The following is a 13,655-nucleotide window of genomic DNA, read 5'->3' as shown; positions in this document are numbered from 1 at the left end:
AAACTGTCTCCAGTTTCATTTGCCATGATTTCAACTACTGCTTGTAACCTCAGAAGTCTTTTTGCATGATGTATTACTCCCCCAAATGGGATAAAGGAACCACCAATAGTCTCTTCCCAAGCTAAGGGGCTTATGTGATTCACATACCGTTGGGCATCTTACAAGTCCCTTCTTTTTCACCTAAAATGACGGAGGCGTTCTCGTGGGAAGGACTCTAACGCTCAGAATTGTGGGAAGAGTAGGGCCGGATAACAGATACCCGACCAGTTAACTGGCTTTTGTCCCGCAGTGATTCTCACACGGTGATTCTCCTTACGGGGAGTGGTGTTATTTGCATGGCATTGAAAGATTGTACTGTTCTCACTAGGGTGGCTGTAGGGGGAGCATGAGAGTGATTTCATTCTCCGATCTTAGACAACTGCTCCTCCCCAGATTCAGCCCCGTCCCATTCCACACCCAACACCAGTGACCTTTTCCCTCCTCCACACTTATCCATTTAGATACATTGATTCCCACTACTTCCCAAGTGTCATTACTGTTCCATGTCTTGTTAAACGGATGAGGTCCTCCGGTGAGGCCTGGGGAATTAAGTGGGATTGCCAAGACAGGAACCAGCTTGCGAGTGGGCTGGGATGTGGCTGCAGACCCAGCAATTAGAGATATTAAGGGTCTGAGCGATCCATACTTGCTGGTGGATAAAAGAATTGTCATTGTGGATTCCCCAGACCTTAAGACACCAGTGGCGGAGGAACAGGCCCCACCAGAGGCACATGTTGGAGGCAAGACCCTTTTGGTTCTGGCAACCTCAGCTGAGGGAACCGCAGTCACGGTTTTATGTCCACCAGGCAGCAGGCGCTAGGCTCACTACTGCTTCTTCCTGGGCCTTCCTTTTGGTCCTCATCTGCTTCCGGCAACCCTTACGCGAACGTAGGTTGTAAGGTATTGCAGGCTATTCCTCTACGTCTTCCTCTGGAGTCAAAATTGACTCTGCGTGGTCCTGAGGCGATGATTGGTCCACAGGGGGTGGAGCCTTCTTACACTGCCAAGCCTGTATCCATGCTGCGATGCCGGATAGCTTAACAGCCGTCTGGGTACTGAGCAGCACCTGATGCGGGCCCTTCCACCGGGGTTCCAAGGCGTGTTTGATGGTGGTGTCGTACGTAGGCCCAATCACCTGTCTCGAGAGCGTGACAGGCATCAGAGGTGGGTTCCGTCGGCCAGGCAGCTCGAACCTGTGAATGGAAGTGACTTACAGCTTGCATTAGTCCCTTGCAGTACTGAAGGAGTATACTGCGAGTCAAGTTCACGTCTGAGACTGGAGTAATGGTAGCCATTGTTCTCAATTTCAAAAGGACTTAATTTATGTCTTTGGGATGGGGTGGATTGAATTTCCATAAGAGCCAACGGTAAGGCTGCTGGCCAGCTTAACCCTGTAGAGTCACAAAATTTTTTGCAAGCTTATTTTTTTAATCACACCATTTCATTTTTCAACTGCACCTGCGCTCCGTGGGTGGTAGGGACAGTGCAGCAGGTGTGTGACATGTAACACACGATCCAGGTGCTGAACAAGTTGTCCAGTAAAATGTGTACCCCGGTCACTGGACAGAGTGGCAGGAATTCCTTTTGCAGGCATAATATGATTTAACAAACATTTGGCAACAGACAGTTAATCAGCTTTGCGACAAGGAAAGGCTTCAATCCAACCCGAAAATAAGCATACCATAACCAAAATAAATTCATATCGTTGACACTTAGGCATTTGTACAAAATCAAGCTGCCAATGCAAGAACGGTGCTTGGGGCAGGCCCCAGAACCCGTGAGCTACCTTTACAGGTTTGCCAACATTGTAGCTTTGGCAAGTGGTACAGGCGGTAGAGTGGCGGGCTGCAAAACAGCTGAAATGTGGGGCTCACCATCCTGCCTTAGTTACAGCAGAGACCATCCCCTCCTTCCCGACATGCGAAACATCGTGAAGCAGGGCGGCCAGAGAGGGGTAGAGTGAAAAGGGGGCCACAAAGGTACCAGTAGGCGAGCACCGACGGGAATCGGGGTATAGAGAGCAACCCGGGGCGACCCAGGAGTCTTTTTCTGCTTCTGGGGCAGAGTCTTGGAGCAGGGTGAGGTCAGAAAGGGACGGCGGTGGTACAGAAACAGAAAGGGAACCGAGAAACGCACCGGGGGAAGGTTCTATGGCAGCATTACCCTTAGCAACATCAGTATCTGCTGTGGAGTGGCCAGGGCACTTAACAATAGCTAATGCAGATGGGAGTAAAACTGCATACAGGAGAGCAGCAATGTAGGGACCATTCTTGATAGGGGCACCAGCAGAGGTAAGGAAACCCCGAGCTTGCCAGAGGGTGCCAAAGTCATGTACAACCCCAAAAGCGTAACGAGAATCAGTATAAATGGTGGCGGAGTGCCCGTCAGCCAGAAAGCAAGCGCGGGTTAGGGCAACTAGTTCAGCGACTTGCGCTGTCACAGAAGGTAACGGCGCAGCTTCTAGGGTTTCAGAGAGCGATACCGCAGCATATCCTGCAAGGAGACGACCTTGTCTATCTCGAAAGCAGGAACCGTCAGTGACTAACACAAGGTCGGAGTTAGAGAGAGGGACATCAGAAAGGTCGGGGCGCGGCACGGTGACAGCAGAGACAGCTGCAAGGCAGTCGTGGGGTTCACCGTCATCAGACAGAGGAAGGAGAGTGGCAGGGTTCAACTGAGAACAGCGCTTTATGGTGATATGCGAAGCCGAAAGCAGGAAAAGTTCGTACCTAGTGAGGCGGGCGGAGGAAAGGTGAGCTGTATTACGTTGTAGCAGGAGAGTTTCTATAGAGCGGGGGACCATGAGAGAAAGAGGAGAGCAGAGGACAAGGGACTCAGCCATTTCGACTAGGCGTGCCGCGGCAGCCACAGCACGCAGGCAGGGGGGTAAACCCTGGGCAACAGGGTCCAAGGTGGTAGAGAAATAGGCCACTGGATGATTTTTGTCACCATGCTCCTGAGTAAGAGCCCCAAGTGCACAACCAGATTGCTCGTGGCAGAAAAGAGTAAAAGGCCATGAGTAGTTAGGTAACCCTAAGGTGGGGGCAGTGAGAAGCACTAGAGAGCCGGTTTCTGAGGCCGATAATGAAGGGGAACAGAGGAGTAGATCATTTACATATTGGACCAATGTGGACCCAGAGGGGAAGACCAGGTCAACGAGGTCTCTGGCTAATGCTTGGGAAAAGTAAGACGGGCTTTCTGTGTACCCCTAGGGAAGCATGGTCCATGTGTACTGCTGCCCCTTGTAAGAAAAGGCAAAAAGATACTGGGACTTAGGGTGAACCGGGACAGAAAAGAAAGCAGAACACAGATCAACAACAGTAAAAGGAGTTGCATCTGGCGGGATAGAAGCCAGAATAGTTGCTGGGTTAGGGACTACAGGAAAGGTGGGTACAACAATGCAGTTAATGGCTTGAAGATCCTGAACAAACAGCCATGATTTCCCATCAGCCTTTCGAACTGGGAGGATAGGGGTGTTACGGCACTGGAACACGGGACAATAATGTCTCGTTCCCGCAGGGTGAATATGACCGGAGCTGAAACCTCTAAATCCCAAAAACCCAGTCCCATGACCCCTTCTCCGACCTCATCCCCGTTCTTGGTACCCTCCCCGTTCCCGGTACTGTCTGCCCTGCCCTGAATAATGCTGTATTTGCAGAGCCATTAGCTTTTGTGAGGACTGCTCCTCTTTCCCTTTTAGAGTGCTGTGGCAATGCTCTGCCACTGCTTGCAATTTGTCCATGGTCTTGGCCTCCCATCCAACACTTATTTGCTTTAACATACTGCTAATAGCAGGTAGGAGGCCATTAACAAACGCATGCGCCAGGGCGCCCTGTCCACCCGGTCGCTGTATACCAGAATGTTGCAGAAAAAAAAAAAACCCATCAGTCAGTTGGGTGTGATAGTTCCCTGGGTTCTCTCTCTGTTGCTGTTTACAGCAATGTATGGCCGTCCAGTTGGTTTTTGGAGTCCATACTTGGGGAATGGCCTCATGCAGGCACTTAGCTTGATTCTTACATTTGTTCCAGTAGGCAGCGTCAGGACCAGTGTCTGGTCAATTAGAAGGCTGCTCAGTGGTGGGCCAATTTGCTATCAGGAGCCATTTTTTTTTTCTTGCTCGCTAGGGGTTATAAGTAGCTTACACAGTTGCAGGAGGTCTGCTTCAGAGGATTCATAGGCATTGCACACTAGCAAAAATTCCTCTGCAAATTTGGTAGGGTTTTCCTGGGGCTTTGGAAAACCTTTTACAATTGAGTGGAGCGCCGTGTGGGTCCAGGGTTTATAGCTCCAAGTGGGACCAGTCTGAGTCTTCTCGGAGGACGGGGTAAAGGGAAGCGCTCGGTCTGGTGGTGGGAGAGGAGGTTTCCAATAAAGCTTTTTACTTATAATTAGAATTTTTAAGGGAGGCGAGCTTCGATTCAGTCCATCTAAGATTTGCCTCATTCCACCACTGCATGAAGCAATCTACCTCTCCTCTAGCCAATTCAGTTTTGGGAAGGCCAAGTTTGTCTTTTAAGACGTCCACTTGGTCTTTGTTCCAAGATCCTAACAGTGGCCACTGAGTTTTGGGATCCCCCAGAGTCAATCTAGATCATTTTTCTAGAAATGGACAGGGGTCTGGACCCTTTCTAAAATATATAAACTGAGCCGGGGTCGTTTTAGGGAACTATCCCCGCTTAGACGTCTGCTTACCCATACAGGAGGACTTCATACACCAATCACACAAGGAGGAAATTCGGGTTCGTCAGAGCGGTGCCCAGTGCAACACACAAAAGAAGCCCACAGGCTACTGCCTCAATCGCCCTTGCGTTCACTCCAAGGATTTTATCCAAGGTGCGGTGCGGCTGCGATTGTGCAGATTCCAGTCACACAGACCGCGGGGACAGGAGCCCCTTGGTCAGCCAGTCCCCGGACAGGGATGGCTCCCAGACTCACTCACACCACAGGGAAGACGGATAGACACAGAGACAAGACAGTCCTCAGTCCGGACAAAACATAGAAATAATTACCTGATCAGAGTCCTGATGTTAGATCCCGGGATCCCTACCAGAACAGAGCGGGAACCAACAGGTTCGATGGCGTAGACTTCGCTGTGGTTGTGCACCTTTCCATTCTGGCAGAGAACCGCTCCGGCCAAATGCCCAGGTGCCGGCTACCACGGTCATCCTGCAAGACAGTCAGGGATCACACAGTTCCAGCGAAGACGGTTGCCATCTCGGTGGGACCTCCAAATTGTCAAAGTCAGAAAGGACTCAGATTTGTCAGACCGCTCTCTTTATTAGCAAAGCTGCTCTGCTAAATGCACTCAGAAAATGTGAGTGCCATTCAAGGTTCAAACCCCTTGATTTATACAGTCAAAAGAAAGCCAAAATTAACAGGATTAAAAGAGGGGCAAAACGTCACATAATTAGTGTGAGGCTAGTCAAGTATCTTCATTTCCACATCAATCACACAGTCCATATCTCCTGTCCATCTCAATTGCTTTCTCCCTAACACCTAATGTTCCTTTTCCTATTAACTCTGGCTAGCACTCTGATCTGCATACCTACAAACAACATTAACATACTTTTCTCCTTCCTGTTCAGAGACCAACAGTATTCCTTTCACTTATTCAATTATTACAGCATAATTCATCTTTCTCTTACAGTATAATCCTTTCTACTTTCTCAACAGTATTCAAGATGTGGGCGTACCATAGTTTTATACAGGGGCAGTAAGATATTCTGGGTCTTATTTTCTATCCCTTTCCTAATAATTCCTAGCATCCTATTTGCCTTTTTAACCGCCGCTGCACACTGTGTGGAAGTTTTCAGAGAACTGTCCACGATAACTCCAAGATCTCTTTCCTGATTTGTCATAGCCAAATTAGCCCCCATCATACTGTAGGTATAGCTGGGGTTATTTTTCCCGATGTGCATTACTTTACACTTATCCATATTACATTTCATTTGCCATTTTGTTGCCCAATCACTCCGTTTGGTGAGATCTTTTTGGAGTCCCTCACAGTCTGCTTCTGTCTTGACTATCCTAAACAGTTTGGTATCATCCGCAAACTTTACCACCTCACTCCTTACCCCTTTCTCCAGATCATTTATGAATAAGTTGAAAAGGATTGGTCCCAGGACTGACCCTTGGGGGACATCACTAGTTACCCGTCTCCATTCTGAAAATTTACCATTTCTTCCTACCCTTTGTTTCCTGCCTTTTAACCAGTTCTCAATCCAAGAAAGGACCTTCCCTCTTATCCCGTGGCTAAGGAATTTACACAAGAGCCTTTGGTGAGGGACCTTGTCAAAGGCTTTCTGAAAATCTAAGTATACTATATCTACTGGATCCCCCTTGTCTTATCTATTAGAGTTCTCTGAAGGGGTTAACAAACATGCAGACATGATTTCCCTTTACAGAAACCATGTTGACTTTTGTCCAACAAATTATGTTCTTCTACATGCCTCACAATTTTATTCTTTACTATTGTTTCAACTAATTTGCCTGGTACTGAAGTTAGACTTACCGCTCTGTAATTGCCAGGATCGCCTCGAGAGCCCTTTTAAAATATTGGTGTCACGTTGGCTACCTTCCAGTCGTTAGGTACGGAAGCCGATTTAAAGGATAGGTTACAAACCACAGATGATAGCCCAGGAATTTCCCATTTGAGTTCTTTTAGAACTCTTGGATGAATGCCATCCGGTCCTGGAGATCTGTTAACATTCAGTTTTTCTATTTGTTCCAAAACCTCCTCTAATGACACTTCAATCCGGGACAGTTCCTCAGATTCATCCCCCACAAAGGACGGTGCAGATTCAGGAATCTCCCCAACGTCCTCAGCCGTGAAGACTGAAGCAAAGAAATCATTTAGTTTCTCCGCAATGAATTTATCTTCCTTGATTGCTCCTTTTATAGCTCGATCATCTAGGGGACCCACAGGTTTTGTAGCAGGCTTCCTGCTTCTAATGTACTTAAAAAGAAATAACAAAATGTTTTTTGAGTTTTTGGCTAGCTGTTCCTCAAAATCTTTGAGATCCGCAACCTTCGCACCAGGCAGGCAAGTGACCCTACGGTTCTCCAGGTCATCACAAACCCAACTATCTATGTTTCTAATGATCAAATCACCCACTACTAACACCTGCCTCTTCCTAACTGGCATTCCCTCCCCATCAGAGGTATCCTCAGTGCGAGAGGATACCGCAACATCCTCTGGGAGGAGGGTCCCAACTACGGGATGGTTTCCCTCTGCTCCCATTGAATGCTCTTTTCCCTTGAGACTTCCATCCTCCTTAAGAGCACTGGGGCTCTCAGACTGGAGGTGGGACAGTACTACAGTGTCCCGGAAAGTCTCATCAACATAGCTCTCTGACTCTCTGAGCTCCTCCAGTTCAGCCACTCTGGCCTTCAAAGCCCGAACTCGGTCTCTGAGGGGCAGGAGCTCCTTGCAACGGGTGCACACATACACCACCCGCCCACAGGGCAGGTAATCATACATGTTACACTCGACACAATAAACAGGATAGCCCCCACTCTGCTGCTGGGCTTCTGTCTCCATTTTTCTAATGAATAAGCTTAAGTATAAACTGGGATTCTTTTTAAACCTCTGGAATAGAGATTATTCTAAGAGTTATGTTTTAAAGAAGGCCAGAAGTCACTAGTGCCCTCTAACCTCCCTCTCCAAACTCTCCTGTTAGCTGTTCCTGGTCGCTGAGTCACAGGCTTATATAGCTCTGGTAGCCCCTCCCCCTGACTGAGGCTCAGCCAATTAACAGAGGCTTCTAGATTTCAAACCTTTTAGAAGCACCTTCAAACAAACAAACCAACCAAACAAACAAACCAAACAGACAAACACAAGCTCAGCACACTGCAAATAACTCCCCCCCCCACACACACAAACACAAACACACACTCCAGACAGCCACTTACCACAAGGGTCCCGTCGTTACTCCTCTTTTACCTGGAGAACTCCCTCTCCAAACTCTCCTCTTAGCTGTTCCTGGTCTCTGAGTCACAGAGGCTGGTAGGTCGCAGACCTGGCGAGATAGGGGTGTGCGGGTTGGGAAGGAAGCCAACAGGGAGGTGAGAGGTCCCACGTACGGGGGATGGGCAGGAATAGGACACAGGTCAGGGTGCCCCCCCACCAAACCCCCCTGTAGTCTGCCCCCCAACCCCCCACTCTGCCCCCCACCAAACCTCCCTGTAGTCTGCCCCCCCAACCCCCCACTCTGCCCCCCACCGAACCTCCCTGTAGTCTGCCCCCCAACCCCCCACTCTGCCCCCCCACCAAACCCCCCTGTAGTCTGCCCCCCAACCCCCCACTCTGCTCCCCCGCACTCTACTCCACCCCAACCCCCCGCAGTCTACTCCAGCACCACCAAACCCCCCCACTCTGCTCCCCCACCAAACTCTTCATTCAGTCTGCTCCTCCCCAACCCCCCTATTCTGCTCCCCCCACCAAACTCTTCATTCAGTCTGCTCCTCCCCAACCCCCCACTCTGCTCCCCCACCAAACTCTTCATTCAGTCTGCTCCTCCCCAACCCCCCCACTCTGCTCCCCCCACCAAACTCTTCATTCAGTCTGCTCCTCCCCAACCCCCCACTCTGCTCCCCCCACCAAACTCTTCATTCAGTCTGCTCCTCCCCAACCCCCCACTCTTCTCCTCCCTACCCCCAGCAGTCAGCTCCCCCCACCACTCTGCCCCCCTGCACTCTACTCCACCCCAACCCCCCCACTCTGCCCCCCCACCAAACTCCCCCACTCTGCCCCCCTGCACTCTACTCCACCCCAACCCCCCCTGCAGTCTACTCCAGCACCACCAAACCCCCCCTCTGCTCCCCCACCAAACTCTTCATTCAGTCTGCTCCTCCCCAACCCCCCCACTCTGCTCCCCCCACCAAACTCTTCATTCAGTCTGCTCCTCCCCAACCCCCTCACTCTGCTCCCCCCACCAAACTCTTCATTCAGTCTGCTCCTCCCCAACCCCCCACTCTTCTCCTCCCTACCCCCAGCAGTCAGCTCCCCCCACCAAATACCCCCCCCCACACACACACCCAACTGCCCAGCGGGCTTGTGTGGGACAGGCAGATGCTGCTGCTGCCTTACAAAGTGCAGCGGGGCAGCATGAGGCGGGTTGGGGGGGGGGGGCTGCCTCGGCTGTGTCCGGTTTGAAAACACTGAGGCTGTGTCTGCACTGGCGCCATCTCGCGCCAAAGCGGCCGCTCTTGCGCGGAAATTTGCTGCCTGTCTACACTGGCCGTGTGTGCTTGCGCAAGGAAACTGACCTTCTCCTGTGTACAACCAGGGCTCCTGGCGCAAGAACTAGGATGCTCCTGCTCAGGAAGAAGCCTCTTGCGCAAGAGCCCTTCCGGCACAGGCCAGTGCGGACAGGTAACAGGAATTTCTTGCGCAAGAAAGGCCGACGGTTAAAACGGCCATCGGAGTTTATTGCGCAAGAGAGCGTCCACACTGGCACGGATGCTCTTGCGTAAAAGCACATGCCAGTGCAGACGCGCTCTCAGAATCCTAGAACCACAGAGCTGGAAGAGACCTCAGAAGGTCAAGTCCAGCCCCCTGCGCTAGGCAGGACAAATCCCAACTAAATCAACCCGGCCAGGGCTGTGTCAAGCCGACACTTAAACACCTCTAGGGATGGAGACTCCACTGCCTCCCTAGGGAACCCATCCCAGTGTTTCCCCACCCGCCTAGGGAAATAGTTTTTCCTAATATCCAACCTGGACCTCTCCCACCGCAACTTGAGACCTTTGCTCCTTGTTCTGCCATCTGTCACCACTGAGAACAGCCTTTCTGCAGCCTCTTTGGAACCTCCCTTCAGGAGGTTGAAGGCTGCTCTCAAATCCCCCCCAATCGACTCCGAGCCCTGTTCCCGGGGGGCACGATTGGAGCACGTACCTGGACACCTTCCGGTCACGGTTCCCAGTCGGTTGCTGTCAGGCCGTGGACCGAGCAAACGTCACTTCCGGTCCGTGGGACGGGGCGCGGGCATCCACCGCACCACACGTGCCGGCACGACGCTACATTGTGAGAGCTCACAGCGCCCACGTGACTGCTGTTTGTTGCCCCGCGAGGGATGTGAGACGCACAGCTCCTGCCTCGTGCCAGAACGCGCCAAGGAGTTACAATCCCCCCGCCCACATCAGTGCATCATGGGAGACCGAGTGGGTTTGCCAGGTGTGAACTGTCAAAACAAGAGACCCCCTGAGAGGGCGCGTGTCCATCTCAGTGTCTGCCAGCTCCCGCTGCAGTCACGGGTGGGGCCCTGAGCCCGAGTCCCTGTCCCGCCTGCCTCTTCCCTCTGGCCCTCTCAGATTGTCTGGGCCATTGCAGGCTCTGGCTGGGGAGGGGAGGGGTGTTGCTCTCCAGGAGTGGGACCCTAGGATCCGCCTGGCACTGCAGCCAGGACACCGTCTGACTGGAATACGTCACGAACACGTGCCCCTGCAAAAGCCACACGCCGCGCCAAATGCTTCCATGCAGGAACGCACTGCCATGGCCCCGTCTGACTGTCATGCCCCCTCTCTGCACACTCCTCAGGCACAGGCAGCAGCGTGGGCAGGCAGGCAGGCAGGCAGCTCTGCGAAGCCAGCACCAGCTCCTGTCTCCCCCTCTTGCCTCTAGAAGAGGCAGCAAGGGGTTTGACAGGTGGGTCCATGAAGCCACCACACACAGTGCTCATGCATATCAGCTCCCGCCTGCCTCCTTCCACCATACTGCTTCCTCTGTATCAGAGGCAGCAGCACAGAGGTGGGGGAACAGGCCGATCCAACGCTTGTGGGGAGCTGATCAACGGTACAACCGCGCCCTCTTGCGACAAGCTGACTTAAAAGCTGGCTTCCCACAGGTATCAGCTCACACCTCCTCCCTCCTCGCTGCCTCTGACAGACAGCGGGTAAGAGGGGAGAATGCGTGTAATCGACAGGATTGACCAGTAACTTGAGGCTTATTGGTTAATCGTGTAGTCGTCTGTACGTTGACATTCCAAGAGAAAACCACTAAATCTGGTGTGGAGAGTTTAGCCCCTAACCAGCCAGCAGCGAGCAATACCGCTGAGCTGATAAGTGCGGGGAACAGAACAGCTAAAAAGTCAGTGATAACATCTAACTCTAAAATGGTGAGCAATAAATTAAAACAGAAGCTCTTAAATATGAATAAACTGCAACACCCGTGCAAAAGAATATGAACAGAACACCAGGCATTTAGATTTATTTCCAAAGTAAAAGGCTTGTGTATTTCTAGGGTAAAACATACATAAAAACGTGATGTTCAACTCATTAAGTTATTGCTGGAACACGGATTACAGCAGGGGTTCTCAACATTCGTGATACCACCACCCCCTAAAATGCTAAACGAATTTGTGTGGCCACCCACCCTCACTGCCCTGGGTCGCTTCCTCCCTCCCTTCTTACCAGACTCCTTGCCCTCCTGGGGTTCCTTCATGGCACATGCAGTCCTTAACACCCTCCCCCCTGCAGGCTCCTTTCCCCCATCTCTTTCTCCTCTGTGCCTCTTTTCTGCTCCGCATCCCACTCTCCCGCTGCCTTGCCTCCTCCTGTAGCTGAGCCACGCTCCTGGAGCCCCATTGTCCCGGCCACGCTGTGCGGCTTTCTGGCAGCTGCCTTCCGCCTCCCTGCCGCTCTTCACAGCCGGGGGGAGAGGGGTCGCAAGTGAAATACCTGGTGCCTGCAGGACTAAGTATTTGCTAGGTGATGCTTATAAATTAAGGCAATAATGCAATGAGCCTGTATCGAAGACTGTACTCGAGCCAAATAAAGACACAAGGCGTAAAAAGCCTTAAGCATATGTAACTAAAAATAACCCTAGATAATACCGTCTTAAACACTAAAATGCTGAAATGACTGAAGAGGTGGCAGGTAGCCACGGGATGCTAGTTCATAGCATCTGGAAATAAAACAACAACAACAACAACAACTGGTCTGGTAGGACTTTATAGACTAACAAACAATGTAGCTAGGATCATGAGCTTTCGTGGACTCAGGATACCATCTACGTAAGAACGGCTGTACTGGATCAGACCAAAGGTCCATCTAGCCCAATAGCCTGTCTGCCGACAGTGGCCAGCACCAGGTGCCCCGGAGAGGGTGGACCAAAGACAATGATCAAGCCATTTGTCTCCTGCCATCCTTCTCCAGCCTCTGACAGACAGAGGCCAAGGACACCATTGTATCCCCTGGCTCATAGCCATTTATGGACCTAACCTCCATGAAATTATCTAGCTTCTCTTTAAACTCTGTTATAGTGCTAGCCTTCACAGCCTCCTCTGGCAAGGAGTTCCACAGGTTGACTACATGCTGAGTGAAGAAGAACTTTCATTTATTAGTTTTAAACCTGTTACCCGTTAATTTCATTTGGTGTCCTCTAGTTCTTCTATTATGGGAACTAATAAATAACTTTTCTTTATCTGCCCTCTCCACACCACTCATGACTTTATAGACCTCTCTCATATCCCCCCTCGGTCTCCTCTTTTCTAAACTGAAAAGTCCCAATCGCGTTAACCTCTCTTCATATGGGACCCGTTCCAAACCCCTAATCATTTTAGTTGCCCTTTTCTGGACCCTTTCCAAGGCCAAAATATCTTTTTTGAGGTGAGGAGACCACATCTGTACACAGTATTCAAGATGTGGGCGTACCATAGTTTTATACAGGGGCAGTAAGAGATTCTGGGTCTTATTTTCTATCCCTTTCCTAATAATTCCTAGCATCCTATTTGCCTTTTTGACCGCCGTTGCACACCGTGTGGAAGTTTTCAAAGAACTGTCCACGATAACTCCAAGATCTCTTTCCTGATTTGTCATAGCCAAAGTAGCCCCCGTCATTCTGTACGTATAGTTGGGGTTATTTTTCCCGATGTGCATTACTTTACACTTATCCACATGAAATTTCATTTGCCATTTTGTTGCCCAATCACTCCGTTTGGTGAGATCTTTTTGGAGTCTCTCACAGTCTGCTTCTGTCTTGACTATCCTGAACAGTTTGGTATCATCTGCAAACTTTACCACCTCACTCCTTACCCCTTTCTCCAGATCATTTACGAATAAGTTGAAAAGGATTGGTCCCAGGACTGACCCTTGGGGGACACCACTAGTTACCCCTCTCCATTCTGAAAATTTACCATTTCTTCCTACCCTTTGTTTCCTGCCTTTTAACCAGTTCTCAATCCAAGAAAGGACCTTCCCTCTTCTCCCATGGCCATGGAATTGACACAAGAGCCTTTGGTGAGGAACCTTGTGAGGAACCTCAGGAGGCGGGAAGGGCTCGAGACGCCTCCTGGGCATGCGTGGCTCAACAGGGGAAACTGCTATACAAAGCTCCGATCTGAGGCTCAGGGCGACCCTTCACCTACAGTGGAGCACCCACTGGGACACTACGCGAAGAACTACTACTGGATCCCCCTTGTCTGCATGTTTGTTAACCCCTTCAGAGAACACTAATAGATTAATAAGACATGATTTCCCTTTACAGAAACCATGTTGACTTTTGTCCAACAAACTAGGTTCGTCTACATGCCTCACAATTTTATTCTTTACTATTGTTTCAACTAACTTGCCTGCTACCGAAGTCAGACCCGATGGTCTAGCCAGCCTCAGAACCATAC

This window comes from Pelodiscus sinensis, unplaced genomic scaffold (genome assembly GCF_049634645.1).
Source record: "Pelodiscus sinensis isolate JC-2024 unplaced genomic scaffold, ASM4963464v1 ctg179, whole genome shotgun sequence".
Classification (NCBI taxonomy): domain Eukaryota; kingdom Metazoa; phylum Chordata; order Testudines; family Trionychidae; genus Pelodiscus; species Pelodiscus sinensis.
This window is presented reverse-complemented; position numbering follows the sequence as displayed.